Source organism: Marmota marmota, unplaced genomic scaffold, assembly GCF_001458135.2.
Source record: "Marmota marmota marmota unplaced genomic scaffold, marMar, whole genome shotgun sequence".
Lineage (NCBI taxonomy): Eukaryota > Metazoa > Chordata > Mammalia > Rodentia > Sciuridae > Marmota > Marmota marmota.
In genome coordinates, this window is record NW_026000164.1 from 6,442,546 (window position 1) to 6,469,889 (window position 27,344).

Genomic DNA, 27,344 nt, shown 5'->3' on the forward strand with positions numbered 1-27,344 from the left:
AATAGTAGCTAAATAAATCTCTTTTACTATATAAGTAGACTGTGACAGGTATTTCATTATCGAGATGGAAAGTTGACTAAATTACCTTCTCACTCTTATTTTCTCAATATGAGTGATACATTTGAGCAAGGTTGGGTTAGAGTTACGGTTCGGGTTAGGGTTAGGGTTAATGCTTGACATATAAAGTTAATAAATACACATTCATACTATATACAGCAATGGGCATGTGCATTCACATGTAACCCTGCACACAGAGCCTGTGCTTGAGGTATCCTAACTATTCCAGTTGCCACTATTCTCATCTGCTATGCTTTCCTTTTAACTTAGCTATCAAATTCCTATGAGATATTAAAAATGTAGCCCAAGAAATTCCAAGTTTATTTTTCCTAATACCATTTTCCAGACTCCTTCCATCATTTAACTATAGCATATGATATGATACTTATAGAAGATTATAGAACTATGATACTTATAGAAGTTTATAGAAATTTGGACAGTATTCAGTTGTTATGATTTGAATATGAGGCATCTCACCAGGACCTCATGTTAGGCAATGTAGCCACGTTCAGAGGTAAAATGATTAGATGATGACAGCTGTAATCTCATCAGTGGATTAATCCTCTGATGGATTAGTAATTTAATGGATTAGTGGGTGTTATAACTGGAAGCAGGCAGGGTGTGGCTGGAGGAAGTCGATCCCTAGGGTTGTACCCTGGGGTTCCGCATGCACACTCTCTCTCTCTTCTTCCTAACTACCATGAACTGAGAAGCTTTCTTTCACCCTCCCTCTGCCATGATGTTCTGCCTTGTCTCAGGCACAGAACACGGGAATTGGCTAACCAATGACTGAAATTCTTTTACTGTATGTCTGGAATAAACTTTTCCTCCTCTAAATTGTCCTTATCTGCTACTTTGATAACAGCAATGAAAAATCCAGTCACACATCTGTCCTCTTACCAGTCTGTGGATATCTAGAAAATAGTTTTATTTGTGTTATTAACCCAGAAGTGTCTGCTCATAGCAACATGTAGAAAAAATGACTTGCTGTTTACCCCTTCTAGATAACTTATGCATTAAAAAGTAGGCATTAGGTACAGAATTAGAGGTCAAGATTCACAAATAAAAGCCCTACCTCTGTCTCTTGGCATGCTGTAAAAAGACCCCTTCTTTCCTTCTTTTGTCCTCCTTCTCTCCATAAGTTGTTGAAACAAAATCATGAACCTGGCTGCACACTGGGCACTGAGGAGGTATCAATAATAAAGGCATTGTGTCTTTTCCTTAAATGAATTAAAAACTTAATTTTCAAATACTTTGAATTAAATTGAGGAAAATGAACATTTAGCAATGTAATTCTTCTTTGTTATGTCACAAAAAAAAAAAAACACAGTCTTTGGGGAGACATTAAGTTATCTAAAGTTCTAATCACATTTGCTGTTCTAAAATTAATATTGTGTTAAATGTGCTTTCACACATTATTTTATTTCAGTAACTCAGTAAGCTGCTATATGTTGAGCACTTTCATGGAACTGATGCTCTTTTTTTATATTGTACCTGGGATTTTATATAGGGGATCCTGGGCCCTTTATCTGATTGGTAAGAACACAGGAAGAAGAAATAAAATCATAAAGAAAATATTTAATTCCATGAAATTTTTTCTTAATAAAAGTATTGATTTCTTATGGATTCAGATTCCAGATCTATAAGATAACCAATAATCCTAATGTCCAGCAGACTGAGGGTCCGATTGAGGATCTAAAACTGAGAATAATTATATTTGGTCTCCATATGAATTGTTTCAGTTATTGCCTTATGTGTGAGCTTTATTAGGAAGGACAGGAAGAGAGGAAATTGTGAGGACTAGGGAAAGGAAAATCCCAAAGAAGCCAATGTCCCAAAGGCGTTACTGTTGTGGGAAGGAGATCTAGAGCTTCTGTACAGAAAACACTTGTAGTGATACGGTCCAATGGCAATGTCTAATCAAACCTCAGACATAAGCTCTAGACCAGGCGCCGGTTGTTCACTCTATGGGACTAAATTCTGGAAAATACTGAAAGCCCAGGAGGAAGATAGTGAGAATACAGAATTGAAATCTAATCTCATATTCTCTGTTCAGTTCCAAGTCATTTCTACTAAGATTCTGGCAGCTTTTTTAGCTTCTAATAATCCCAAATCTCAGACAAATTGCCTCAAATGCTTATAACTAAGATTTTTATTTTAATTTTTTGAGGTTTTTAAAAAACTTCTAAGTAACAAAATTTTGCTATTATTAATCATATATATAATTATACATTCTACATTATATAGTTGATATTTTATTAACTACTTTAATGATGTAAGAATTAATCAGAATATCGATTCAATTGTGAAAGCATATTAGATAATACATAAAACAAGTAATGATTAAGTTTTACTTTGTATTTATTAACTTTACATGTCAAGCAATATACTATTTGCTTTGTAAGTGTAATATAACTTTAATATTTTTATACCAAAAAATACTAAGCCCTGAGCAGTTAAAAAGGTTGTAGCTGAGACTTGAGCCTGACCTATCTAAATCCAAGCATTTCTCTTTCTGTAAATACTCTACTTTAAACAGTAATATCGGTGAAAAATACAAAACAACTTCAAATTGTTTTGCACAAACTGATGGTGAAACTATCTAAAATTGTTACTAGAAGCCATTACATTTTGAGGTTGCATCCCTAGTTTTTTGAAATCTTCATCAGTCATAAACATCTTATACCCAAGTCAAAAAGAAAACATTTGAATATGTGAAATTTTATCTTAACAAAGTTGTTAATTCCTTCAGAATTATAAAGTATATAAATGATAATTGAGATGTCACTGGAAGAGGAAAAGTCAGAATTGCAAGATGTATTGGTGTTGGCTCACTGTCAGCAATCTTTGGGGACTTGGAGACCCGGGATCTTGTCTCTGCTAGGCCACTAATTAGGTGTCATCACCTTGAATAAATCACTTTTCATCTCTTGGGCTTTTGTTTCTTCATCTGTAAAATTAGGAGGCTGTACTAGATGGCCTCTGAGGTTCCCTCCATATCTAAAATTCTATCAGCCATGATCTGTAGAGAGTACTCGTCTTATCGTCATAACTTCTATTGTAAAAATAATGCCAGCCTACTAGACTGACACCACCAGCCAGGATATGAAAGTATTTTAGCAAATGCCAAATCATTAACTGTGACATTATTGGTCACGATGTGGTGGAACATTCTTTGGAAAGCTTCTTTTAGTAATCCAGGGTGCAAAAAACATCATTACATCATGAATTATGCAAAATGATGACTACTGACACATCATTATCTGAGCATTTTGAAAATTAATGTGGTCAATCCTAGAAAAAGAGAAACCTCATTTTCTAGTCCTCTGCCTCCTCCTGTCCTGGTGGCCTGAAGGTGCTAATGCTCTGTCAATTTATATGATTTCCATTCTTATAAAGACGGAAAGGTTTGCTATCATTAGCTATCTGTTTTTACTAACTAATTATATGTTTTTAGAGAAATGGAAACAATTACAGTAAAGAGTAACCTGAGCCCATACATCTCTGTTTTATACTTCTTTTCACATATAGTAGTGCAAAGATTGTTTTACTTTATCAATAGTACTTTTAAGAGTAAAATTCTGGAGACCAATCATTTGCAGAGATAGAAGCATGTGCAATTTATTATTTCACACCTTCAAATCACAAGAAGGGCAGAGGCAAGGCTGGCATTAAAGAGAGTTCCTGTGCCACCAGGACTCTTGTTTCCCATTATTTGTATCTTAGCCCCTGTGAATTTCTGACTCATTCTAAAATTTTGTTGTTTAACATGTTAACTAGGTACAGAGCTGTTTAAATTTAAAATGAATCAAATTTATGTTGTTCAGTTCCTTGGTTGCATGAGTCACATTTTAAGTGTTAGAAAACCTTCTTTTTCAAAATCAGAAGGCTTGGAAGGAAGGCAAGAGAAGGGACTGGCTGCTTCCACTCAGAGGCTGTGACCAGAAGGGAGGTGGGGAAACAACACTCCAGGAGACGTGCATGAATAATTCACTTCAATGTGTGGATCTGAGGTGTTACCACCACTGCATCCACCCATACAGTCTGCAATAACTGTGTTTTATAATGATGTTGCATTTCACCCACCCCAGAAGGTACTCTCCTGTTCCTTCCCTCAGTCTCAACCCCTCACCCAGAGGCAACACGAAAATGACATTTTCCACCAAAAATCAATTGTGCCTCAGTATTTTTTTTTTCACAAAGACACATGTTATTTCACAGGACAACAGATTGGAGTGCTTAAAAGCATAATTTCTTGTAGAGAAACTTGAGTTTGATTATCAACTCTGATCTTCTGGAATTATTCACTTCCCTGAGCCTCAGTTTTCTCCTCAATATATAAGGATAATTACAGCAATATTTCACGTGATGGTCACGAAAGGTAAATGAGGTGATGAATACAAAGAATAGAGACATAAGTCAACGTGATATTTGAAACGGTACACAAATTCAGCAAATACTAGCTCTTGTTTGATATAATTACAACAGTGTCAAGTTTCCTATTCAAGAACCTTTACACTTCTTCCTGTCTGTTACAGAATAAGATTTATTTGGATTCTTCTCTGATCCAATGTGAAGAGGAACAATAAGTCAAGTTTACCAATCCTTTTAGATAAAAGGCCAGGGGGGTCATGGAAGGAAAGTTAAAAATGAAAATCTCCCCAAATCAAATTAAAGTGTAGCATTGATGATGGTTCAAGTTCCTATGATAAAACGTGTGAGCAATATCAGAATTGTTGAAGCGCAGAGCCCAGTTTATGAGCCTTGGAAGAACTTCACAACAGCCACTCCCCAAGTTTTATTCCACTGGTTTTATGGGTGACTTATCACAGCCCAGATTTTCAATGAAACAGTTGACGATATAAACCAACCTCCTATAAAACAACTCTAGTACAAATCCCATTTTTACATAATGCAATTTAATAGAACTGCTGTTTTATGGGATGAGAGTCACTGGGTAGCTTGTGATTCCAAGTGTTTACCCCAGAGTGGGAGGCAGTCCCCTGGTCTGTACTTTAAGCAAAAGGAAAAGGGAGTCTCTAGGGAGTGAATCAGCAGGGGGTCCTGTGAGAGGAGATGTCTGGGTTCTGAGTGACCTTGGCTTGGCTGAGACTGGTCCTCAGGAAACAAATGAGCCAGGCTGAGCTGCAATAGCTTCTGAAACACTGGTTTCTGGGTATGGAAAGGAAAAGAAGGGTGATTTGAGGCAGGTTTCTGAAGTACCTATTTAGTTACTGTGTCAAAAAAATGGTCTGTCAAAATATAAAAATATTTTTTAAAACACTTTCTGGTCACTAGTCCAGAATAAGAGAAGCATTATTATATTAAGAAGAGGAGCCTTATAATATATTCCAGAAGAATTATTATATTAAGAAGCATTATTATATTAAGAAGAGGAGCCTTATAATATATTGCAGAAGAATAGTCCACAATCAAAATTGCTGTGGCAGAGGCTGGTGGTTCTCCACTCATGTTACCCCCACACCTTGGTAACCTCCTCCAACTCTCCTTAACTTCTGAAGGCAGCCAGCCTCTGCACTTCTCCCCAGGACTCTTGTCACAGAAGATCACTTTGCTACCTGCGTGTCAGCCTAGAAAAGTCATGGAATTAACACTCATAGAGCAGCCCTCATGGAAACACCCACAGACTATTTTGATTTGATGTGGATCTGCCCCCACTGCTAGTCCTGCAGGTGACATAGCTCCTAGGCACCCATGCCAGCCTGGTTCAAGTGTCCCCAGGGGACTGAGCTCCAGTTGCCCTTGGTCCCTGCTGCTTTGAAAAGGTATCTTCCCTTCCTGTCCTCCCTTCCCCATCTCCCTTCCCTGGATTCCCATGATGTTTCCTGCAACTCCCAGATGAACTACCCATACCTGAGTCTTCACCTGAGGATCTGCATTTTCAAGATAAGCATTCTTCAAATGGTAAAAGGAAGCACCCTTATCAAAGCGTTTGTGATATTAGTTAAAAGCGGTGGACAGGGAAAGAATGAGAGAACCACTCTCTCTCAAAAGTCCCACAGCCTTGCTCACTGATTCTCATTAAGAGCAGTGAACATTTATACAGTGTCTTCTACACATAACCCATTTACCCCGGATATTTTATAAGATCAGAAACATAGTGAATAAGGTATTGCATTCCATACTGGAACTTCAACAAGTTTTACCAATTTCCTTCCCAATGTAAGGGAACATTTTCTTTCCTTTCTTGGAATGACATTGGTCCTGATCAATGTCATAATATGGCAATTCTGCCAGAAAAAAACCTTTCCTAGGATGAAGTTCAATTGTGTAATGATTTTCATCTTATAAGGGTTTCAAATTACCTTGAACTAACCCTGAGGATAAGGATGGGTTAATTTCATTTTTGAAAGAATCCTGAGATAAAAGGGTACATCTGCAACTGGAAATATCCTTCTTATAAAAAATGATGTCTGATTTTTATAGAAGGACTTTGTTGTTGTTGTTGTTGTTGTTAAGATAATAACTTTAAGGTAAAGGCATTTTTAAAGAAAAAATACATGTTTGGGAAAGGTCTTGTTTCCAAGTAAGTTAAAAATTCGATAATTTAATATGTATTATTTTTACAACAGTTTCATCTCACTGGCAAAATTTAAGCATGTATTTCAAGTTTACAAGCCAGAAGATTCTATGCATTTATGGCTAGAAATCTGCTCTCCATGGACATAATATTTATGCCTCTGTGACATGCATCATTTGACTTGATGTCTGCTTAACCGAAATGTGATGGGTTGACATTATCAAACTGAGCAGATTTTCTGTAACCTTAAGCTGAATGTTCTTGTGTGTATACAGAGAGTGGCAAATGAGAGGTGTGAAGAGGCAGCAGATGCTGTCACATAGAGTTAGTCCAATATCATCATTAACACCCATTTGGGGACAGCAAATAAGTCAACTGGAAGAAAATAATTACTTGTATGAATATTTAATTATATTTTTTCTACTAATAGTATTTTCCTGGGTCACTGCAATATAGCTTATTTCTGGCAGGAATGACCCTGGTCCTTACAAAATAATAAAAATAAATAAATAAATAAATAAATAAACTTTACAAAAAATTAAGACTCAATTTTTTGTTAGATTATTGCAGATTAAAGGACAATATAAAAAGTAAGTCATAATTAATTGCACAGATCAGGGATATCATCTCTAAAGTAACAACGTCAGTTCCCAATGTATTTTATTTCATAATTTGAATATCATTCTGAAATGCTAAACATGCTTAATATTCATTGATATAATAAGTATTTATTGAGTGTCTCAGTGTGTCATGCACAATATTAGTGACTGGAGTTGAAAGACAAGATAAATGTAGATTTTCTCTTCTGGAAATAAAACCAGGCATGGAAGTGCCAACAGTGCTGAGTGATCCATGCAGTGACAGTTTCTATACAGAAGAGACATGTTGCTTCATGAATTTCTTGGAGCCATACACTGAAGGGTGGTTAAAATCATGCTGATTCATATGGAGCACATAGTGTGCACAGTGTTGGGCAAGGCGCTCCTCATGATCTCATTGACTCCTCAGCATCCTTATGAAGTATGTATGGAAGTAGATTCAGGTTTGTGGAGTTGGGCTTTGTAGAATATCCGAGACTTCAACGTATTACTGTTCAAGTCAACAGATTTTGGGAAAAATATGGTGATGATGAGGGAGATGGAGAAGGGCTTAAGCAAACAGAGAAAGATGGTGAGCGTAAAGCCAGGGGTAGGTCCAAACCAAAGGAAAGTGGAGAGGGTCCTCCAATGTGGTCAACTTCCTGTTGATGAAATTGCTCAGTGGACACAAACGGGGGACCCAGTGAGACAGACACTTCCATACTGGTGCTCCAAATGGAGGTCCAATAGAAAAACTCAAATAAAGAAGTGGACATGGGGAGAGAGGAGGAGAGAAGAAAGGAGGAAACTGCAGGCACCATAAAAAGAACAAGCCAAAACTTCCCCCACTGGGTCCCTGGCTCTGAGGCCCCTTCGCTTTGGAGAAGTCTGTCACTGTTGCTTTCACAGTAAACCTATCTGCTTGTTTGATGTCTTTGTGTCCTGTTCTTCAGTTCTTGGCTGAGCAGTGACAAGGAACCCAAGAGCCCTTAGACAGGAACAATGTGAGCATGTTGTGTGAGCTCTTACAAATGGAACCCCGAAGTTTAATCTTCCTTGGCTTCACAATAAATCTTCCTTCCAATGTTAATTTTTAGCCAATTTTTCAGATGAGGAAACTAAGCTGACATAAATTTTAAAATAAAGTTTATTCTGTGGAATTCAACAGACTGTTGACTGTCAGAAGAATCAGTACCATGGGACTCAGGAATGAAATCCTCTAAATTCTATGGTATAACATTGAAGCTATCTCATTGGCCAGCTTAGCTGACTCTGACATTGATTAACAGGTGGAATTAAGTTCTTTTTACAGATGCAGACATAAAAACTATGAAGTATTAATCCTTATTGTTAATATTTATCTCTGTCTTAGGGAATGTAGCTCACAAACCATGATATTTAACTAAGATTATTCAACTTTAATAAGATTATTCAACTTCTACTCTATGATTAAAAATGTTCTACACTAAAATAGTCCTACTAGTCATATTGTTTAAATTTCTGCATAATTGCTTGAATAAATTAATTTATGAATTGCTCAAAATGTAACATAATCTACTAAAGTAACTAGATGTATTCTAACATTTGATTTCATTTTCCTGTGGCATTACATAAAGGAAAGACACTAGTGTCATTGGGTCAAGTAAAATAAGTTTTATACAATTTTATCTATCTAGTTTTCAATATTAATGTTTCTATGATATTTAACTCAGTTGCAGAGGATCAAGATATTGATCAATATCTGTAGCTTATGCCCAGAAAACTGCATTGAGATTTATGGCTACTGAGGAAGCATAATTTAAAATTACAAAGAAAGTTTCTTTTTAATTTTGAGGTTTGCCAACAGAGTTGGACATGTATTGGAATTTTCACTTTTAAAAAATGATACCTTTATATGCACATAAACAACTCTGCTGAAATGAAATTAGTCTGGGAATGGCAACTTAGATGTATAGAAGCAGGTACTTTAAAAATTAATCAGTCATTCCCAGTCCTTGATAAAATTCAGGGTTTTCCAAGGGCACTTCTCTAATAGCTGTCCAGTGGTGCAGGGTGCTACACCATTGAGAGCACTTTAATCTTCTAGACCAAATCAATGAAGAATACTGTTGAACACAAGACAGCCTAGTAATCATACCATCCAATGCTCCAGTTAACCTCAGTACGAGGGAGATATTAGCAGGCATCATCAAGTAATCAATTTTAAACACCTGGAAGAATACAATACACTAGAGAGAAACCAAGCATTCTTTATTAAGAGCATTTAATCTGTGTCTATAAGGGTCCCATGCCCTAAATTTGTTGGGGTAATCTATGTTTCCTAACTATGCCAGCTCTTTTTCCTGACTATTTTATCTACATTATCATTACCACAATGAATTTGAAGCCTTCCCATCATTCAAGGTCAAATTCAAGTTCAATGCTGCATGCATAGCACAGTTACATGTGTTCTTTTATTGCTGAAAGAAAATTTAACTAGTCATAAAAAGACTCGATGATATTACACAAAATATTCTGGTTAATTCTAGACCTAGAGCATGACATCTCATGCTCAAAATCAGAATAGTCTTAAAGTGTCAAAAGGCAGATTACCTGTTCCAGCCTTCACCAGTTGTAATTTTAAGGGTATACATTTATTGATGCCACTGAAATACTCCTTAGTTTTCATGAAAAATTTGAGTTTACTAGACTAATATCTATACTCTAAAGAAGAATGTTCACTTTTAAAAAATGATACCTTTATATGCACATAAACAACTCTGCTGAAATGAAATTAGTCTGGGAATGGCAGACAGACTGAAATCTTTTACAAAAGTCTATTGCTAACTTAGTCTCTAGAATCTTCATACAGATCCTTAAGGGGATTTTTCCAAATAAAAAGAATTTTATTCAAAATCCAATTATAAAAATAACTTGCTAAGTGATTTTAGCAAAACTTCTGTCTATGTAACAGGTTTTTAAATGAATAAAGTCAATAATTAAATTGGTATTTTAAATATAAGTAAAAGGGCAGAAAGATTTTTGATATTTTCGAGTACAGTGCCTGAGTTGCTATGGTAAAGAATAAGGCATTTTGGACAACTGGTTGAGCATTGCATAAAGAAGAAAACTTACTGTACATGGTTAGGCTGCAGAGGGCTCCTCAAGATGCCTGAAGGTTGTGTTCTCAAATACATATTCCTACCGCCTCTCCCTCACCCCCAGATCAAATCTGTCAGTGTTTTGAAATAGTTCTCAACTTCTCAAACAGATATTCTAGATAACTGCTGTCAAAAAGGCATTGCCAGATTGATGAGCATATGTTCTCTGGAGTTCTCATATCTGCATTCAGAACTTGCTCTTCCTATGACCACTGTGTTACTTGGTGTGAGCTCACTATACCCTTTAATCCTCTGTGTTTCCATCTACACAATAAAGACCAGTATTTTAAGTCAGTGTGAATCTCAGTGAGACATTACATGCATGCACTTAACACATAAGGATGATTTCAGGGAAATATGAGAATGATGTGCTTTTATTTTTTTCTTGAAAGTTTTTCCTCTCCAAGTTATTCACCTTCAAGGACTCACAGGAAACATACTACCCCAAAGCAATTCCTCACAGCAATAGAAAGGTCTTGAAATCTAGGATTTACCTGTGGAAAATAATTACCTAAATTCCTTTAATTCAGCAGAACATATCAAATGGTAAAAATCTGCCTGACCAGATCATGTAACCCAGAGTAGAGGAGAAATAGGGTTTCTAGCCCTTCTTGCCTTCGGGGAATGAAGAGCAGAGATGAGGAACTTCTGTGGTGAGATGGTTGTATCTTGGTACTGCTTGCTGCTGTGCTGGAGGGAGAGGTGGCAAATTGGATAGAAGAGAGTGTACCCTGGTGTCTCCTTTAGGATCTGAAAGAGAGTAACCTCATAGGCTTCCCGCCACACCCACTGGCTAAAGTTGCTGTCAGTAAGTGAAAGCAAAAGTGAATGTGGTTAGGAGAAACAAGGCCTGAGAAAGCATCACAGGAGAGCCCAGGACACTTCTACAAGGTGATGGCCAACAGCCTCCGTAGGTCCATTAGGAGAGGAGTGGGGATGTGCTCAGTCAGATGCAAGTCAGGTTCAGGGTCCTACAGAAAAGGTTTCCATGGAAAGGAGAGATTGACTAACTGCAAGCAATGCAGATGGAAACGGAATGAAGCCATGAGCGACCTCCTGAGCATCAGGGTGGGGTCCAGGTATCAAAAGGAGGTGCTCTGACTTGCAGGCTGAGGAGTTCTGGAAGGACTTAGTACCACTAGATCATTATCCAGAATGATCACATTCACATACTTGAGAAGCAAATGGCAGCAGAAAGATCCTAGAGGACTCTGGGTCCATTGAACATCCAGAGTCAAGTGCTAGTACCCACCTAGGGACCAAATTACACAGCAACTTATCTGGAATCAAGTGGCAACTGGCCCATCTCCTTGATCTTCTCTGTGACTAAGCCACACATTCCTTTCAAATCCTACTAGAGAGCACAGGGAGAGAGAGGAGCTAAGTCTGAGAATATTCAATACTAAGAGATTTTGCGCTTGTCAACCTAAATAAAGTACAGAGAAAGATTCTCCATATATTAGGAAGTTTATTTGGGAATAATAGAACATTGCAATAGGAATGCATGTGCCATAGTAAACCAGGGGTATTTTGTTTGACAATCCAATGTAGATTACCCAATAGGATTAGATTTAACCACCTGCACTTGCTATATAAAAGGGGTGGGGTTTGCTAGTGAAATGAACCATATAAGTAAAATCATAATATACTATTGATACAGTTTTCTCCACTGTTTTCCAGAATACAACAATACAATAACACAAATAATGCTCAAAATAACTTGCATGGGAAAGCATATCACCTCCACCAACCATTGCAAGACTGACAGAAAACCAATGTTTATCAAGGGACAGTGGGCCCAAGTTCACTGCTGCACTGTGAGGGTAGACACAGGCTAACCTTCTGCAATTTGTTTTTTCATGATCACATATCATTTGTTTAATCTCCTAGTCATTTCATTTCCATACAATTTTGTTCAGGCGTGAAAAGCTAAATGATTATGAACGAGACCACTATTCCACTATTTTCATGTGAAACCCAGCCCTCCAGTTGAATAATGGTATGCAGTATATGGAGGGGTATAGAACTGGGTACTGTTGGGGGGAAAAAAGAAAAAAATAAAGCAAAATTTTATTTATAGCTTTATGTATGGGCCTTAGTAACATAAAAAATGCTAGGGACCTTACCACCAAACGATGAAAAATAAAAAACATGTCAATTGATTTCACCATAAAAGCTGCTGTGTACATCCATTTTATGGAAGCTGCTTAGAGATTAAAGAGCCATCACTCTGAATAAAGTCGACCTTAACTTCAGACATCTGAAAAACTACAAGTTTAAATTAGGATGATGATAATTTTCCTCAGACAATTTTGAAAAAGGTGTAATTCTGTAGCTAAAATAGGAAAGTTGGAAAAAATCTTTCAAATATCAGTTCTTAAATCAACCATTTCCATGATGTAAAATCAATGATCATCACCAGGAAAAAATTGGTAAGTTCTAACTTTTTTCTCAGGGTGACATTAGTGTTATAAAGCTGTACTTTCAAGGTTTTCCTTTTTGCTTTATGGTATTTCCATTTAGTTGTCTGTATTTTTTTTCTAGCCCAAATTTTAGTAGCAGTTTTGTACTGGGGCTCATATCTTGATGAGTTTGTAGTAATTCTCACAAAAATTTAAAGTGAGTATTTCTCAAAATATTACAGTTCTAGAAACGTACGTGGATCACATCCTAGCAGAAACTTGAATAGTTATGGTTGAATTGGCTTGGCCACCTCAGAATTAGTGGGAGAAACATAAAGAGATATTCTAAATTTAGAGATCAAACCCTCCAAAACTTGTAAATTAATTTTTCAATACTAGCAGCACTAATTATTTGTTAATATTTTACAGTTACAGAATTGCTCTTACGGAAAGAGTTTTCAAGGATATGTGTGTGTGTGTGTGTGTGTGTGCACGTGTACGCATTACATATATATAATAGGCAATTGTATTTTCATAGTTACACTGAATTGCAGTGTATATAAAGATGTAAGTTCTGGATTTTTTATAAGTTTATTAATAAAGTACTTTGAAATCACTAGTGATAAAATGACTATGACTAACAATGCTTTGTTATTGATTTGTTATATATACAAACATATATGGGGGCAGGATAGATTAGGGACCCTTGAATCAGGCCAAATCTCACCTTGATTAGTAGAGCTGACCTGAAGCTAAGGACCTCCCCTTCATCTTGCCCCCTGAAGCTATTAGAAGACTAAACTTTCTGAAGTGGAAACATCAAGAACCTGTTTTCGAAACGATTGCCCAATCACTCTGAAAAGCATGCACAGAGACGCCCTATGATAAACCAGAGGGAAGAATACCCTACTAAGACTTCATTTATAATACTTACATATCATGAATTTAATATAAAACCCAGGAATGAGCATTGGATACATGGAAAATAGGCATTATGGGCAAGACAGAGGAATCTGTCAATCACTCCTCACTTAGCACAAATCACTCCTAGTAAAAGGCTCACCAAAGATGGGCAAAGAACTCAGAAGTACATATAAACCAAAATCCCCTGAGTCCAAAGGGGGATGTCCTTGGGTGTCCTCACTGCAACCCCACACCTTATCTTATTCCAATAAAGTCTCTTAACTTTTACTCTTTGTCTTACTGAATTCTCCTCACCCCATGACACATATATTTTAAAAATTATATATACATATATAATTTTTCTGGTTTGTAGAACCTGCTAAAATCGTATTAGATTCATGAGGGATGAGAGAAGTCTAAATAAAGGATTTTCAGCTTCTAGTCCAAGGCTGAAAAAAACAGTTAAATATAATTAAGATTCCAGTAAGAAATGGTATCTAAAAGCAGAGTGATATCATTTTTAAAAATCAAGGATATTATAGTTTAATACACGAAGTTTCTTAAAAATACACACAAATAGAAAGTACAAAGTATAGCTACAAAGTATAGCTGAGAATCAGAAAATATGGTGATTTAAAATCTGTCACGGGTTGACAGTGTGAATTATGTGAAACACAAGGACTGGCTTTCTAAAGAATAGTGGGGGTTGGCCAAATGTACCTCTTTTTGAAGCCCCTACCATGGTAAAATGAGCTACTTGGCTAAGATGTGGGTGGAAGTTTCAGATTTCACGGCAGGTCCAGAAGGTTCTAAAAGCAACAGACCATTCATCAAATCAAGTTAATTGGGAATATGGTGTTTTTCTGTTTTAAAATGTTGACCTACCCCACAGGCACAGAGCACAGCTGGGATTTGTGTACTGCCTAGGTATTGGTTTGACAGGGTAGCTGATGTTAAGTAGGTACAGACAACTCAGGAGGATGGAAGTCAAGGAGAAATCAAAGGTGAAGGATTTGTCCCACCAGTCCAGTAAGAGACGGTAATCTCATGGACATGCAGCCACACAGGTATAGAGTTGCCAACTTTCAGACTTGTATGTGATTTGTCAAGGGATGAGGGAAGTCTAAATAAAGACTTTTCAGCTTCTAGTCCAAGGCTGTCTCTGGGCCTCCCTGGTAGCTCATTTCCAGGCATATAAATGGTACTAATCTCCCCTGCGGAGAGAGGTATTCAAAGGAGCTGAGTTTTAGGGATTCATTACAAAAATCTCCATTTCTTCATTTTGGGTTGACATATCTAAACTGCAGGAAAGACTGAAAGGTAGCTAATGTCTATGATGTAGGATCCTGTTCATAGCCATGGGATATCTTCAGATACTCCTGGACAGAGTGACACAAAAAATCTCAGCTGTATTTGACTTGGACGCATCTCAAACCGAACTCGTACACTAGGTTGAGGCATCCTCTAAAGAACTGACCTGTGATAACAAATCTCACATTTTAAATTCCTGTTTATTAAGGAAGGTAACACACGGTGGGCAGAGCAATGACAAGTCCCAGTCAAAATGGCTGTGTCCCAACTTTGTCCTGGAGTTTCATGTTCCAGGGTGAATTAATAATTCAATCTTCATGAGCCATCAATTCTAGTCCCCCTTTAAAAGTTTGGCAATGGTCCCAGCTAATTTCATTTATGATGTGGATTTTTTTGAGACCATGAGCATTCAGAGAATGAAAAAGGGCAAGCCTCCTCTCATTATATGAGTGTGTTTCTGTTCTTTTTTTTCCCCTTCCAGTAATACTTTATTGATTTATTAATCAGCAACAAATCAAAGGGTAAGGACATGCCATTTCCTCATTAATTAGTCATAGGAACAAGCAACACTAATCAGTCTTACTTCAACTATAAATAATTAGTCTTCTTTATTTCTCTTGAGAGGAGAGTGAAGTATAGAAATTTTGATCATGCTTCATAAATTTTTTTTCACAGAATGAAAATATATTGTCTGATATATAAATTTTGAGAAATACATAAACAGAAAATATGTTTTAGTGCTTAGTTTTTATTCATGACTTAGAAGAGTTGAATTTTCATTAGCTTATGTGTGTGTATGTTTTTTCTTTGTTTGTTTGTTTTTTGACATCCAGTTGCTACTTTTTTTTCACTCCAAAATGAGTCTGCTACAGAGAAAGAGATCTAAAGAACTTAAAGTTCTACTTAGGATTTTACTGAATTATGGTAACTTTTTCTACATTAAATACATTTTCTACAGCTTTGTGATTCTATTCTTCAAACAATCCTTCAAGTACTTACTCACATTGGTCATTCAACGAATCTTTATTTGGCAGCAGTGCATATCACTGTGCAAGATGCAACACTGACTTTATAATATTGTATAAGGTGCACATGGTTCTAATAATAATGGTCTACCTTCAAAGAGGGGAAAGTGAACCTCAAGCCAATAAACATCAAAATAAATGCATTATTATAAATTGAGAAAACTTCCAAGGAAAAACAATTACTTCTACTTCCTAATAGTGACTAGTTTTGAGGGTTTTCATTACCCTGCTTGTCAAGTTAGTTGACAACTAAATACAAATATTGTTTCTCACTAAAATACATCTTAACAGATTTCTTCTCCATTCTTTTACTTTTATTTAGAAAAATAAATTGCTCAAGAACTGTTTTTTGCTCTCAATCTGTACCTGACTAAGCTGATTGTATTACTGTCCATACTGCCATCAACCAAGTTTTAGCTTTTATAAAAATCAACCTCTTTCCACTGAGACTAGAGTCACCTCCAGACATGGCTGTTGTGTGCTCAAGTCCTCGGAGAGAATCTGCTGCTCTTGACTCACTGGTGAGGATAATCAGTTTCCTTCAGTGCCCAGAGCAGACACAGCCCTACCTGGGTACCTGAAAGTGAGGGCTGGTAGCCATACCTTCTCCCTCAGGGAGCTGGTACCCGCTGTGCCCGACTATAAGCACTTTTTTTCTCTTTTCTAGGGCTACTCCAAGGTTCTGGAGAAGGGAAAGCTCCCAAAGCCGACTGACCTCATGAGGGCCCAATTTCTCAGTAGAAGTGCTGTGAAGAAGATAGTCTGGGGGTGCCCTGGTGACTTCAAGCATATGGAAGTAGCTTCCTAAAATGCTAACACATGGTAAATAAAATAAAATGAATGAAATTAATATCTTTCAAATTCACTACAAACATCATCTGTATAGCCATTGCACAAATTATTGTGAGGTATCTTCCAGTTGATAAAATACAAATTTGTATCTATTGTTTAATTTAAACTCATTTCCTAATGGCATTTCTAAGATAGAAAGTCACCTAGCACAATATAGCATTGGACTTTATTTTCTCCTAAGTTTAAAAAATATTTGCTCTGCACTCAAGTTACTTGCTCTCATGTTGTGAGTTCCACCAGAGATTTTTAAAGCAATTTAAACTCTGTAACCCAGACTTCTGCTTTAATCACTATTATTAAAATGACTCTTCATCTATTATTTTGAACCAAGCAACCAACATCTCTCTCTCTACCTCTCTCTTTCTCTCTCTATCTCTTTTTCTGTGTACAGTGGATTGAACCCAGAGGCACTCTGCCACAAAGGTATATCCACATCCCTTTTTATTATTTTATTTTGAAATAGGGTCTCCCTAAATTGCCCAGGCTGGCCTGGAACTTGACATTCTCCTCCTCAGTCTCTCCAGTAGCGGGATCACAGGTGCATACCACCATGCCCAACTTCTCTCTCATGTTTTTGTTGATAACCATATATTTTTTAAAAAAATGCTCATTTTACATATGAATTAAAAACTTGATTTTCCATGTTTAAAAAAAGTTTACTGGAAATTAAAAAAAAGTTATATGATCTCACCCATTGGTAGATAAATGAAAGAAAGGTAATAGAAGGAAGTCAATTAAAATTGACGGAAACCTAATATCAATCTCTGCCATTTATACGATGTTATTTGAAAGAAGCTAACTAACATTTATGTAAATCCTCTTTAAACCAAGAATATAACTTAAATAATATTACCTTACACTAAGGAAACCTAGAATGGAAAGCATTTTCATAACCATTTGGAGAAAACTAAGTCTCCAGTGATAGTTATTAGGGTTTAAAGGAATCTCTGTCTTATTGCAATACTCCTTTGCCCCCATTGTACAACATGATACATTCCCCTGTGTTACCAGCTATAGAATGGTCTAAAAACTAAAAATCCAAGTTCACATGTAGATACATGGTGTTACAATAGAGTAGAAGATAGGGTACATGTCCCTGGAAGCCTCCTCTGGAAAAAAGAGAGGGAAGGTCTGATGTTTTGATGATTGACTTGGTCAGTGCTGCTTAGTCAAGCAGCAATGCTTTGGGGTGAATATTTAAGAACTCCTTACCTTGAGATCATTAATATGAATATCTTGTATTAGTTAAGAATCTATAGCTTCTTTGTGAATAAAAATTGATGTAACTATATGCCAAAAGAAATAATTCTAATTTTGTATTTTGTTTGTAGACATAGAAAGTTCTATTAACTCAGTGTATTGGAACAAAGCTTAAAATGCAGATAGAAACAAATTTTGTGAAGCTACTGCCCCAAGTTGGTGATTCATCTACATGGGAAAGTTTCATCGGTGAGACTTAGCATTAGAGGAACATATGCATATAGACTGTAACTTTTATTTTAATAAGTTGTATACTTAATTTTTAATGCATTTCATCATTTTCACCTTGTGGCCAAAATAATGTTGACCAGGAACACCTCTTTAAAGTACTTCTTATGAAAAGAGAAATGGTACATTATATTCCTGACACTTAAGGTCAAGTACAGAAGATGCATTGTATATTAATGTACCCAATATATCAGACAAGAAGTTAATGTCTTCCCTCCCTTTTGGGTCTAGAATATTTCATAAAACTATTTTTACTTTCTTCACTATGATTAATAGTATCCCAGAAATACTCTGTCCTGACAGAACATAAGGACAGCTTTGATATTATATGAGAATCATGGAGGCATTAATTCTCATTATATTTGAAATAATACATTTCAGAAATGGGAAATAATTTCACGTATAGGTTTCATTCAGCACAGTATAGTGTTTTATTTTCCTCTAGGAATTTATTCAAAATAATGATTAATTATTGCAATTTTGGCTGAATTACTTGAATTCTTTAATGCATTCTTCCACTAAAAACTTTGCTGGAGCAGTTTGGCACTTTAACATGAACCAGCTATGACTGACATTCACAACAGAAACCTATTTTGCAATATTTTTTTTCATCTGGGTCAATGATTTTAATTTGCAATGTGGCCTTGAAAAATACTGTTATTAATAATGTTTAAAATATGCTAAAATAGAACTTAGCTAAAACCAAATGCAAATAACAAAATAGATAGAGGTCATTAGATTTTCTATTAGTGGATTCTAATTTTTTTTAATCTGTTTTTTTCTAGGTTATTTTTCCTTGCTGGTAGCCTTGTGGGGAATCATCACAGCTATGCTATCCTGTACAGAAGTCCCTGTGCAAAACTTATCTCAAGAAATATAAAAGATATTCCTTAAGCATATATATATACACTCACCTTAAATATTATAAAATAAAATCTCCTGACAGACCTAAGTTTCAACGTTAGACATTTCTTCATCATGGTACACATACAACAGCTGGATCCATTCCAACATGAAATTTCACTTGTAATTTATTCCATAGGGAAAAGTACATGGTCTGAAGGATACAATTGTTTTTACCCTGTAAACAAGTTCTTCTTCTGTATTATATATTTTATTTTTAATACCTCAATTGAACATATTATTTTTTGCACATAATTTTAATTTCAAAATTGCTATATAGTTCATTAAAGGTACTTGAATGCAAAGATAAGTAATAGGGTGCTGTTAGTAGTTTCCACTCCTACACATGGTCACATTCAAATTTTTTTTAAAAATCTACTGATTCATTCTTGTTTCAACATTCTAAAGTTTCTAGAATAGTCTTTCACTCAAAATGCATAAATATGTTTGTCTAAAGTGGTTCTGCTCAGCAATTTAATAAATTGTGCAGTCCACAGGGAATACCATTAATTATGTAAAGACTGATGGGGATTCATTTACTTCGTTTCTTTCTGAACCACTTGACTTGTCTCTATTTAATTAAACAATAATAAATGTGATGGTAGGGAGAAATTATGCTGTCAGTGAACAATACTAAATATGTCCCTGGAATAGAGAATGCCATTTTAGATGTCTTCATATTTAGAGAGAAAATCAGAGTAAGATCACTACAGACTCTTGCCCACACGCCTAAACCTTATTGACAGGTATCGTCCATCATATGTTCACTCTAGTTTTGAGTTATGGAGAACACTGAGAAGACAAATAACAATCACTGCGTCAGTACATTCCTTTATTTCATCCCTCGAAGAGTCCATTTTCTTTCAGGGAAGCAGATTCCAGGCACTTTATGTAATGTTCACATGTCTTGCTTCAGTACCAAAGTTGGGCCTTGTTTACAAAGCCCACTGCATTGCACTGTGAACTTGGAATATCAAAATGTTAAAGACAGGCTCCCATAGGGACAGTGAGTTAATGTAATAACCCACCACAAAACAATTAAAGTCACATAATTGTAAACTGACATTTGTAACAAGTTACCAATTTAGTTGAATATCTAAAATGTTTTTACTGTAGAGCTGAAATACTTGAACTTTTGTAACCACACAATCCATGACCATATTAAGTCACCAACACCAAAGGATTGCCACAGAGGAGGTCACATTGGAGATAATCTGTGGATCTCTGGCATTAAGAACTGTGGTGGTTTTTGTAACCTTTCTACTCTGGTTTCTATCTTTGTATAATAGTATGTAAATATCTCCTTTGGAAAAGATATAGTTCAGGCCTACTCGTATTTATAACGCAAGCAAAACATTCATACCAGTGCATATAACAGAATACCAGAAACTGTTCATAGGTCTTCTGATACACATTAACTCCTCTCTGACAAAATTTTTTATGACCAAGTTTCCAATAGGAGTCAGCAAAAGCAAAGATATTTTATCACTTGGAGAGAGGCGGCACAGACACACTGACACAGTAGTAGATACTTTTGTAATTTTCCCTTCAGAGTTAATCTCTTTTTTTTAAAGTATTATAAGATTAATGAGTATTGGAATTGATCATTTAACATTCCCTTGAAATATAAATGAAATGATTCATAGAAAAATTTCTGGAATTTTTCCCAATATGTTTTATTTATCTTATCATGACAATATTAAAATCAATATTATGATGCCTATATAATTTTACCAAATAATTAAAATTTGATACATAAATAAAAGTATTTTGTAAGTTTCAAACTAAAAAAACCCAAATCATAATTAATTATATTTAATAAACAAGCTGATTACTGTTTGCTGTTGTTTTAATTTTAGAATTTAATGAAAATTAAAACTTTTACATAAAACAAGCAAAGTCTCACAGCCATACAATAAATCAGAAAACAAAATTTTCTAAATAATTTAAAAGATTTATCAATTGGACATACCACAATATGTTCATTGTGTAAAGTAGAATAATAATCAGGATTAAAAGGATAATTGATTTAACATCCCAATTTTCAGAGACAACGGATGTCAACATTTTGATATAGTTATTTCTGGTTCTGTAATGTTCATTTTCTGTACTCATAGTTTAGCTGGTTATTGCCATACAATTTTATATGATAATAATATAAAACATTATAGCAGATTTCATATATTATTATACATGCATTATGAACAAAATTTTAGTAGCTATATAAGACAACATCTACACATATAAAATCTACCAGACAGCTCATAACTTGTACAGATGTTCTCCATTGTTAAATATTTTGGCTATTTTAAATAACCATGTCACAAATGTGTAACAATAAATTCAGGGGCATAGATTTCTTTATATTTGAATCATCAAAAATGGAATTACTGCATCAAAGTTGACATTTTTTATGACTATTGTTGCACATCATTGGGTTTTTAATATTAAAATTAGAGCTAGATAAAAACGATGCTTTCTTTGAATATGAGGACCTCACCAAGGGAATAATCTAGTTTTATCCTTGATAGGAAACTTAATTCCCAATAAAATTTTGCCATCTGTTAAATATAAAAATACCTTAGTTGAAATCAGATAATATGGTTTATGGATGGTGGCCAGAAAGAGGCTGCTATTATTGGTATCTTTTCATGTAAGTTCAAAACTGCCTGTGGCAGCTTAAACAAATATCTTTGTATGCTATGAGTCCCACAATTTCTCCGTTAGCAACCTCTGCTGATAACCACAATTAAAACAATGCAGTTTACCCCAGGCACAGTGGTGAGCATCTGTAATCCTAGCCACTCAAGAGGCTGAGTCAGGAGCATTGCAAGTTCAGGGACAGCCTCAGCAACTTAATGAGACCCTGTCTCAAAATTACCAAAATAAATTTAAAGGGATGGGGATGTAGCTCAGTGATAGAGCATCCCTGAGTTCAATCCTTAATACTGCAAAATAAACAACCAAACAAAAAAATTATATAATCTATATAAAGTCAAGTTTTGCATACACAAAGGAGACCATCAGGATTGTCACCATTCACCAGCTACAGTACAGAAAGTCTGGAAGCCAAAGTGAACTTGATTCTTGTATAACCACCAACCTCTCCATGCTTGCTCTAAAGAAAATCTACAGTCAAAATGTTCTGCTTGTTTCACCACTTTAGGATTCTTTTTATAATTAACACAATATCTTGTGACCAAAACATAAATTCAGGAATAGAACTATATACATTCTACAAAGTATTAACAAAACCAAAACTACATATAATTCCAAATAATTTAATTGAGGTCAAATATCAATTCACAGTTATTAGTAAATATATGATTGACAAACGCACATGCGCTCACACACACACACACACACACACACATTCTGAGTGAAGATGAAAACTACTTTATCTGCTCCGTTTATAATTGTTTTCCAGGATCTATTTATCCTCTTTTGCATTTATTCTTTTCCAGCTCTAATATGTGCTAGAAAAATCCAGTGTAGAATAAACTTGCAAAAGAGGCTTAGTTGTAGGCTGACTGTATTGCCCTAATGCTCTCAAACAACTAGCAGAGTGACTGGCGCCTAATAGCTGCTGAATAGACATCTACTGAATGTCAATAGTGTTTAGTAGACATCTACTGAGTAAATGAGTGGTTGGGATGTGATGTTTGTTCTTTGTTAGGACATTTAACCTATTTTCAGGTGTTTTGACATGTTGCATTAAATTACCCCGGCTCCCGTTAAAGTGCATTCCCTGCTGGTGCCATTCCATGTCACGGTGCCTTTCCCCTGAAAAGCACAGATAGATGTGGAATGCTTCACTTTTAAACCTGATTTTTTCCCCTTTTCTTTAACATAAATGCCCTGTGCATTTGAGTTTTCTGATTCACTGATGTAGTGAGAAGTGTTATATCCCCTTCTCCAAGCAACAAAAGTCCTGGCTGGAGACCAACTCCAAAAAGTGGAAAACCCCATTTTGCAGAAATTTGATAAGGACAGTGCCTGAGTAATGCCATAGACATGTCTCTTGGTTTCAGACATTCAGAGTTTGTTTTCATTGGAACCTGTCTTTTAACCCGAATTGTCCAGGCGACAGAAGGACATTTCATTCATTTTTTTCTTACATAATTTTCATTTTAGTTTCAGTGACATGGTGAGAGGCCACACTCAACGTGATTTACCACAGTAATAAGTTTGTGCTGGGGAATGAGAGAATGAAATACATATATTATTTTAGGGTAGGAAGGAAAGAATGGAGCAGTCACTGGGAGTACTTTGGAAAGATACCGTTTCTTGAACTATCAGAAGTGGCATTCAAATTGACCTATCCTCAGAACCCATTTTCATACATTATTGGGTAGGATTTTTGAGGAATAAATGAAAAAAATTCTGACTAACTTATCTTAGCTAGACACTGCTTATGGTTGGGGTGGGGGTGACAGTTTCCAAATATTGAAACAGAAATATTAGAAGTTCAGTTCACAATCTTTCAGGAAAAAGTAAAAGCATTGAAAAGCTTTCTGCAATTAATATGGGGATCACTTATAGTGTCAGGATTTTGCTGCATCCCTTTAACTGTCAGATTCATCCTTCTCCCTCTGTCTCTATTGGCCCATGGCACTGGGAGGGGCTCCCTGAGAAAGGGGAAAAGGTAAAGGAGAAGCTAGAAGAATTCACTCTAAAGGCAAGGTAAATTATTAGGGGTGAGACACAAAAAAGGAAAGGAAAAATTAGATATTTTTTTCCCTTCCAGTTCTGCACAGTGATAAAAACATAATTCTAATTATTTTATTCACAAGGTAATAAAAATATAATCCTAATTATTCTCTTCTCAAGGCAATATGTCTTCTTTTTTCACTTTTGTGTGTCATACTAATCACTTCCACCTTTGACCTCTATCTTTCCTTTCTATTTCCTCTGGCTGCCATTTTCTTCTACGTCCCACACTGGATAGTCTTTCTATTTTATCCCAGCCTTTCAGATCCATTCCTATGACTGGACCCATTAATTGCTATCACCTACTTAATTGGACATGTTGGATCAGTGCGTTATGATTGATAGTGGGTAATCAATACTCATCTATAATTTCTCCACTAAAATTCAGGTTGGTATTTCCAGCCATAATCAGGTCCTGTCCGATTTTCAGGATTGCATCTCTGGTAGGTTATGTGTTCCCAACAGGTATCAGAGGAGGGAGCATTTTCAAACATGTTTTAAAGAAAGAAAAATCAACAGACACACTTCTTGGTTTGGTGGATAAGAATAAGAACCTACCATCACCATTGTGTGAAGAATGAGGAACTGGTCAAAAACTGATAAGCACGGATATAAAAGAGATTATGAATTTGCTTGTGTTGACTAAACAAATATAGGATAGAGGTTAGGGAAACTAGTACATTTTGATATGCTAAGAAAATTTTTTGAAGGAATAGATGACTCTTTGGAACTTAAATACGTACTACTAAAAATTGCCAGGAAACCAATGAAATTATTGTCACTAAACAAGTGCCTCATCAAAATACTATCTTAGAATTCACACATAGCACCAGAAAAAAATGCTCCAAAATAGCATTTGCATAAATGCATAATTAGCATTAGCACAGAAACTAGTTTGAATGAAAACCAGAGTATGCTCACACCCAGAATTTCTTGTTTTCTTGTTGGCTGTAATGAAAACTCACAAAAAAAGTGTCAGAGAAAGGTTACAAATTTGACAATATTGTGGGAGTCTCCCCCAAAATAAAAATAAGTTAAGTGGAGATTTCACACACGCTTTGTGAAAAATGGAAGGTAGAAGATATATGAGGATAGATGGTAGAGCTATTGTAGAACCGAGGTGACATGAGCCAGGAACATTAATTTCTGTATGTTAAAGCTAATAAGCCTGCCATTACCACAGCAACACCCAATTAAACAAATGGGCAGCACAGTTCCTGGGGGGCCCATAGAGTTTAGAACACATCTATTATTTGGGAGCTCAGACTGTCAAATTTTCAATGCACTGACTAAGCTGTTCACTTTTAAATTACTCAATTGTTCAAATCATATATCGAGCCATAACTCTTTTAAATCATCACCATTTTTTACATCTTTAAATTAAACCTGACATTTTATGAAAGGTTGCCTTTCATTATTTTTCCTTATATTTCCAAATTGCAACTAAGTGTGGTATAATTCTGAATTGTAAGCAAGAATGTACTAAAGATACCAAAAATCTCAAGAAACCCATTTTTATTAAGACATCATGTTTTCAAGGTTGAACCATGTGTGGGTTATATGAAATTTAATGGTAGAGAAAGGAAGTAAACATGCTGTCAAACTAGAATAGTTACTTTTCCTCTAAAAATGTAAAGCAGATGCATATTTTGAAGAATAAATCACGGATTAAATATTACCTTCATGTTACACTTAAATCTTATGTCTAATATATCTGGAAACAAATTAGTGAGTCTGTAATTAAACCTGTAAGTTTTCAGCACATTTTAAACTAGAATCATGAAACAAAAATCTGCAGGTACTTTAAAAGCTGAGGCTCCCAGTCTAACTCACTGAATTAAAATTCCAATCACGCTGTCACACCTTAATTAAAAATAAAAAGTTCAGCAATTACATACCAACTTCGAAGGTCAGTTTAACTACCTATCAATCTTCACAGGAAGCTGCTTGGATTTATTTGATGAAAAGACTTGGCAAATTTTAAACTCATGCAAGCAGACACAGTGTAGTAGGTTTCTATAATACTTCCTCTGGTTTATCTTTTATGATATTATTTGCTCCAAAGAACAAAACTGAGTTTAAAAAGCTATTTTTTTTCTAGTTTTTATGCTATTCTGAACCCGATACCATTTTTAAAGTACTTAGTTTATTCTAGGCTACACACAAAAAAATTAGAAATTCTTGTCAGCCTATATAATATTACAGATCTTTCCTTTCTTCTCCAGAGGAGAACATTTTCTACAGTGAACAGCGACCATCTCTGAAAGAGACATCATTCTTGAGGAAATGAAAGCATTTGATTGTTGAAGAAATTTCATGCAACAGTGTTCCTGAATGTTCTGCAGGTAATATCCTGCAACTATGACACTAAAAAGAAGGTGAAAGTATACTGTCATTGGTGGAAACAGAAAGAAGCCTTATGTAACAGAGAGTACATGAAGTAAAGAAATTGTAGAATTTCTATTAAAACTCCCCTAAATCTTTTTTTTTAAAGAGAGAGAGAGAGAGAGAGAGAGAGAATGAATTTCAATATTTATTTTTCAGTTTTCCGCGGACACAACATCTTTTTTTGTATGTGGTGCTGAGGATCAAACCCGGGCCACATGCATGCCAGGCGAGTGCGCTACTGCTTGAGCCATATCCCCAGGATATAAACTCCCCTAAATCTTATGGGCACTCTTGTTGTATGTCTTTCTCTGTGTGCATTTCTATCTGAAATTCTATCTTTTTTATGTTTGTTATTCAATGAAAATAGATTCCTCACTTTTGATAAATGTTCTCTAAACTGCTCAAGTATTAGTAATTTCTCTACATGCCACATCAAGTCTTCTCTTTCCTTGGGTGACATGGTGATCTACACACGTGTAGACTAGCTCTCCAGATATGCTTAGGTGTGTCTTAGTGCTGACCCTCTGGACAGCATTTCAAATCTTCTGTATTTCATGTGATCTCCACACCCTGAACAACTCCATGTTCTTGACTGGCATTGATTTCTTTCTACCTTTACCTGTGGTTTTCAGTGTATATGTGCCAAGGCTGTGTCACCTATTGTGATAAACATAAACTGATACCATATAAAAAAGTCTATCTTCATTTCATTTTACTCCTGAAATAAATAAGGGGATGTCAAGAAATGTTCTTTCTAAATGTTCATTTTAACTTGGCCACAAATGTAGGAGGTTCTTTGTCAAGTGACTTTTAAGTTTGAACGCTGTGAGGTACATTACTCACTCTGCATTCAGATGCCACAATAGTGTGTAGGCTTTCTATATTCATGTGCGAACTTCTTGTTCTTACAGAATTCAAAAGGTTGGGAAAGCAGGAATCAAATTTCATGAAAACAGAGACCTATAGGACTGGCATAGCCCATTAGTTCTGGTCTAGAGGAGCAGCAGTGGCTGACAGCTAGGGGCAGATGGGTGTCTTAATAGGGT

The 27,344-nt window shown here is 35.6% G+C and overlaps 1 protein-coding gene and 1 non-coding gene across 3 annotated transcripts in view; one reads left to right on the forward strand and one right to left on the reverse strand.

Moving 5' to 3' along the window:
- The window catches only part of Cntnap2 (contactin associated protein 2), a 1,898,113-nt gene that overhangs the window by 1,799,975 nt on the left and 70,794 nt on the right, over positions 1–27,344 (reverse strand). The window lies entirely within an intron of this gene.
- LOC125611662 lies at positions 16,400–16,522 on the forward strand. The gene has a single exon (XR_007341891.1). It is a non-coding gene; the product is annotated as a small nucleolar RNA SNORA3/SNORA45 family (small nucleolar RNA).